This window comes from Vulpes vulpes, unplaced genomic scaffold, assembly GCF_048418805.1.
Source record: "Vulpes vulpes isolate BD-2025 unplaced genomic scaffold, VulVul3 Bu000000635, whole genome shotgun sequence".
Taxonomy (NCBI): Eukaryota; Metazoa; Chordata; class Mammalia; order Carnivora; family Canidae; genus Vulpes; species Vulpes vulpes.
The window spans coordinates 1,021,538-1,027,664 of NW_027325670.1; the positions used below are offsets into that span (position 1 = coordinate 1,021,538).

Genomic DNA, 6,127 nt, shown 5'->3' on the forward strand with positions numbered 1-6,127 from the left:
TAAAAATATACAACAAAAAAGAAACCTGAAGCCAGTTTTAAGTAGACTACTTCTTGGCTTAGAAAATTAAGAGTGCCAAACATCATCTGTGCTTTTCTAAAATAATATGTTAAAGAAATACAGATGAACACTTCTTTTTTTTTTTTGAACAAAGCAAATTGAGTAAAAATAGATGAAATGGCTGAAGAGTTTCCTTTTTAGGGAAAAGGCCATTATTATTTGTTTTTGAAGATGTAGTCATATATATTCCCTAATATTTTCTTTTTTTATTTTATTTTATTTTATTTTTTTTTTTATTTTTTTTTTCCTAATATTTTCTTTAGTTTAAAATATTTAGTTAGAGCTATTATCCCTATTAAATTTTTTAAAAATCTTCCTGGGTGTAAGAACTATTATGTACTTTGTGGTTGTGTTCAGTATTTATAGGTTCTCCACCACTGTCCCTAAATTTAAGTTCTAGAGCCTAACATGCTTTTCCTACATCAAAGAATGAGAATGTTTACTATTAGTAACTCAATTGGTATCAGGTATTTTCTATATTTTCTTGAGGATTATTTTGTCAGTGGCTAATATCAAATTTCTCAATAGAAATGGAATATTTGGTAAATTATGTACAAATTTTTCTATCATTTAATATACTTAGGTCATTAGAAGAATCACAAAATTTTAGTGAAGTTTCTTTCCATTATTTCTACATATTTCATACATAACATCAGAGGTTCAGATTTTTCATGACATTCCAAAAAACTAATTTTTAAAAATTCCAATTCTATTTATGTACTATGGGTAATTTAATGTTTCCTAATACTACTTACATCTTACTTTACATTTATTCATTAATTTATAAAAATTGGCCATCATAAGATTAAAATATAAGTACTGCCCACACTTCAAATAACAACAAAAAAGCTTTGCGCAGTGGCAATATCATAGCCAATGAGGTTTATCCAAGGCGCGATTATTGCTAATTCAAATAACAACAACAAAAAAAACAATTTAATGCCTACAACATTATTAGAAGATGCTAATATTTATAACATATAGCAATGACCAACAAAACAGAAGACAATAAAATTCCACTTGTCCTGGTTTCAACTATAACAAATAAATGAGCAAGCAGACAACAGATTCAAAACCAGATCTACAAGATAGAGCAACATAAACTGGATTTAATTTCCCACCTGAAAACAAACAAACAAACAAAAAACAACAATGTAAAACAATGATTTTGAACACACTCCTGAACAATGAACCAACCTTGAGAGATAGGACACAAAGTACCTGAGCCCTATGATTGCTTCAGTTTAGGGCCTTCAAAGAATTTCCAGCTAAGAGCAGTAAAGAGGAGCCTAAATGGAGCCATGGGCCTGTCTAAATTGAGATCTTAGGAGATCAAGGGAGTCAGAATGTGTAGGACAGAGAATTAGAGAGGAGAGCATGGCTCAAAGATAGAAATGGGGATGCAAAGCATTCCCCTTGAGATTCAAGTGAATACTATCCAGTCGGCTGTGTTTAACTAAACTGCCTAAGGCCAAGGAAATAATCAACTGAAAAGATTAGAGAAAACAGTTCACAGCAGTCACATGAGGCTGGGAATCCTGTCTTTTCTCACTAGGTGATCAGGAAACTTGATTCACAAAGCATTGACAGTCATCCTAATCATTTTGTCACAGTACTGAAAAAAGCTTATCCTTAGATTAAACACAGCTTTCTTCCCAACTAACAAATCTTACAAACAGGACATAAAATGGTCAACTTGTTTCCAAGTAACTTAATTATGACTAAGACCAATGCTTAAGAATATTAATTGGAACACAAAAATATTCAGCATGCAAAAAATATCCACCACCTAACAAGATGAAATTTACAATGCATGGTTTCCAACCAAATAAAACCAAAACCACAAACCATAGGGAGGAGGAGGAGACCAAGGAAACAACCAATTCAGAATGGACACAGATAACAGACTTCATAAATAAAGGTATAAAACAGACATTGTAAACTCCGTGTGTTCAAAAGTTAAGATGGAAAGTTTGAAAAGACATAAATCACACTTTTCGAGAGGAAAACCAAAATGTTTCCACTGAGAAGTACAGTGGATAAGACTGATGCCAGATTCGACATAGTAAAAAAATAAAGTACAGTAAACTTGAATACACAGCAAGATAAATTACCCAAACTAAAACACAGAGAAAAATAATAATAAAGACATCAAAAAGAGCATCAGTGAATTGTGGAAGAATGTTAAAAGCAGTCTACTGTGCAAATAATTGGAATACCAAACAGAGCAGAGAGAGGGAACAGGAAAGTATTTTTAAAATTAACATTTATATATTCCAAATTTCAGAAAAAAATAAACATACAGATCCAAGAAGCTCAACAAACACCAAGCACAAGAAACATGAAAAAAAAAAGTACATCATAATAAGGTTGCTCCAACCACTGAAAAAAGAAGATATTAAAAGCAACCAGAGAACAAAAATGCATATTACATCAAGATAAGGGTGACAGCAGGTTTCTCAATGTAAACAATGTAAATGAGATGAAAGTAGAGCAGTGGGCAGCAGTGAAAAAAATTTCCCAAAGTCCCTCATTATATACAAACTAAAATCAAATAAATAAAACCCACTTATAAATAACACACTGGAAAAAGAATAAAAAAAGAAATCAAAGGGTGTTTTGAACAGAATGAAAATGAAAAAAAATGTATTAAAATTATGGGATGATGCCACTAACGTAGCACTGAGGGGCAAATTACCACACTAAATGTTTATGTGAGAAAAGAAAATCTCTCAATTCAATCATCTCAGTTTCTGTGTTAAGAAATAAGAAAACAAAGAATAACATAAATCTAAAATAAGCTGACCAAAGAAAAAGCTTAGAATGAAAACCCATGAAATAGAAAATAGAAAATAGAAAACCGGGGGCGGGGGAGGAATCAATGAAATCAAAGCTGTTTATTATGGAAGACAATTTCATAAATTTCTAGTCAGACTGATCTTCAAAAAAAAAAAAAAAAGGTAAAAAAGAGAGAGAGGGAGAGAGAGAGAGAGAGAGAAAAAAAAAAGCCACAAATTATCAATATAAGAAATAGAGAGGTGAGCCAGGTATTAAAAGTATAGTAAGAAAGTATCATCAACAACTCTATGAACGTACATGAAAAGGACAAATCCTATGAACACAAACACTACCAGAGCTCATTCAATAATAATTATATTATGTGACAAGTCCTTCAACTATTAAAAAATTTACTATATAGTTAAAATCTATTCCACAAAGAAAGCTCCATGATGAGAAGGCTTCATCAGTAAGTTCTATAAACATTTAAGAAAGAAATATTGCCAATTCTATACAAAATATTTTCATACACTGGTGGGAATCTAAAATGGTATTACCACTGCAGAAACAGTTTGATAGTTTCTTAACAATCACCATAGAATCTGGCCATTCCATTTCCAGCCATGCCATTCCTTTTTTTTTTTTTTTTTTTTTTTTTTTTAATTCAAGAGAATGAAAACAAGTGTTCATATAAAGACTGGTATGCAAATCTTCATAGTAGCCGATCAAAATGCAATTTTCAAAAACTATAAACAATCCAAATCTTCATCAACAGGTAAATGAATAAACAAATAACGTTATATCCCACAGAATATTATTTTGCCATAAAATAAACTATTGATATGTCATCATACACGGATGAATTTTAAAATAATCAGACAAATGGTAAACCCTATGTGATTCCATTCATATAAAATTCTAGAAAATGCAAACCAATCTATTTTGACAGAAAGCCCATCAGTGAATGTCTGGGGAATGGGAGTGGGGTAAGGAGAAGATGGGGGCCAGGGTGGGTGGAGACAAGATTACAAAATGGCAACAAAAAATTTGGGGAGATTATGGAGAGAAAAAAAAATTATATTTACATGAAAAGAGCTTATAAGCATCTTGATGCCTCCATCCTTAAACCAGATCCTCAAGTTCACCTTCAACATATCATTCATGCTTCATTAAAATATCTTTTATATAAATATGATATGTGTTTTTAAGTTCACTAAAGATCAATGGTGGGGGAAGACATGAAAAAGAGTTAGGTTGATCCTGACAGACAATGCATGCATGTACCCATACCAGTTATTGGAGCATGGCCTAGATGCATGCATCCATGATGATGACCTTGAGTCATAAGAATGGGCTCTATTCCTGTAAAGCATCTAGCATGGCATCTATCTCCTGGAGACTGAGCTAATTCTTCTATACACTTTTTATACCCTTCTATACACTATACACTTTTTTTTTCATTCAATAGTCATAGCAAACCTTAGAAATAGTAGAAGGTCAATGAAATAAACTACATGTTTAAGATCACATAGTTCTAAGTAGCGGACAGAAGATTTGAACCCAGTTCATTCTGAACCCAGTCCCCGCAGCTCCAGGCAGCATCTCTTGTTCTGTGGTCCTCGTCTCCATCCTCAGGATGCCCCGTCGGCGGTAACCAGCTCTGGGCCCTCCGCCTCCTGCTGGGCCTCCACTGTCGCCGCCTGCCCTTGGGGTCTTTCTGCCTCACCGCCTCTGCCCGCTGCGGCCGTCCTGGGTCACCTCCGCTCCCCTCCCGCGGCCCTCCTGGGTCACCTCCGCTGCCCTCTGAGGCCGTCCTGGGGTCACCTACGCTGCCCTCTCCTCGGGCTGCCATCCTGGGTCACCTCCCCTCCCCTCCCGCGGCTGTCCTGGGTCACCTCCGCTCCCTTCCCGCCCACGTCCTGGGTCACCTCCGCTGCCCTCCCACTGCCATCCTGGGTCACCTCCCCTCCCCTCCCGCCCACGTCCTGGGTCACCACTCCTGCCCTCCCGTGGCCCTCCTTGGTCACCTCCGCTCCCCTCCCGCGGCTGTCCAGGGTCACCTCGGCTCCCCTCCGGTGGCCGTCCTGGGTCACCTCCGCTGCCCTCCCGCAGCAGTCCTGGGTCACCTCCCCTCCCCTCCCGCAGCAGTCCTGGGTCACCTCCACTCCCCTCCCGCGGCCATCCTGGGTAACCTCCCCTCCCCTCCCGAGGCCATCCTGGGTAACCTCCCCTCCCCTCCCGAGGCCATCCTGGGTCACCTCCGCTGCCCTCCCGCCGCCGTCCTGGGTCACCTCAGCTCCCCTCCCGCCTCCGTCCTGGGTCACCTCCCCTCCCCTCCCGCGGCCGTCCTGGGTCACCTCCCCTCCCCTCCCGCCCACGTCCTGGGTCACCTCCGATCCCCTCCCACGGCCGTCCTGGGTCACCTCCGCTCCCCTCCCACGGCCGTCCTGGGTCACCTCCACTCCCCTCCCGCGGCCATCCTGGGTAACCTCCCCTCCCCTCCCGAGGCCATCCTGGGTCACCTCAGCTCCCTCCCGGGGCAGTCCTGGGTCACCTCCGCTGCCCTCCCGCCGCCGTCCTGGGTCACCTCCCCTCTCCTCCCGCCGCCGTCCTGGGTCACCTCCCCTCTCCTCCCGCCGCCGTCCTGGGTCACCTCCGATCCCCTCCCACGGCCGTCCTGGGTCACCTCCCCTCCCCTCCCTCCCACGTCCTGGGTCACCTCCGCTCCCCTCCGGCGGCCGTCCTGGGTCACCTCCCCTTCCCTCCCGTGGCCCTCCTGGGTCACCTCTGCTCCCCTCCCGCCCACGTCCTGGGTCACCTCCGCTGCCCTCCCACTGCCATCCTGGGTCACCTCCCCTCTCCTCCCGCCGCCGTCCTGGGTCACCTCCCCTCCCCTCCCTCCCACGTCCTGGGTCACCTCCGCTCCTCTCCGGCCCACGTCCTGAGTCACCTCTGCTGCCCTCCCGTGGCGTCCTGGGTCACCTCCACTCCCCTCCCGCCTCTGTCCTGGGTCACCTCCACTCCCCTCCCGCCTCTGTCCTGGGTCACCTCCACTCCCCTCCCGCCTCTGTCCTGGGTCACCTCCACTCCCCTCCCGCCTCTGTCCTGGGTCACCTCCCCTCCCCTCCCGCCCACGTCCTGGGTCACCTCCGCTCCCCTCCCGCGGCAGTCCTGGGTCACCTCCACTCCCCTCCCGCCTCTGTCCTTGGGTCACCTCCCCTCCCCTCCCGCCCACGTACTGGGTCAGCTCCGCTGCCCTCCCGCCGCTGTCCTGGGTCACCTCCGCTCC

General features: G+C 43.2%; 1 non-coding gene across 1 annotated transcript; it reads left to right on the forward strand.

Annotated features, from left to right (window-relative positions):
* The first annotated feature begins 907 nt into the window (after window positions 1-907).
* Window positions 908-1,049, forward strand: LOC140596458 (U4 spliceosomal RNA). The gene has a single exon (XR_011998435.1). It is a non-coding gene; the product is annotated as a U4 spliceosomal RNA (small nuclear RNA).
* Window positions 1,050-6,127: the final 5,078 nt, after the last annotated feature.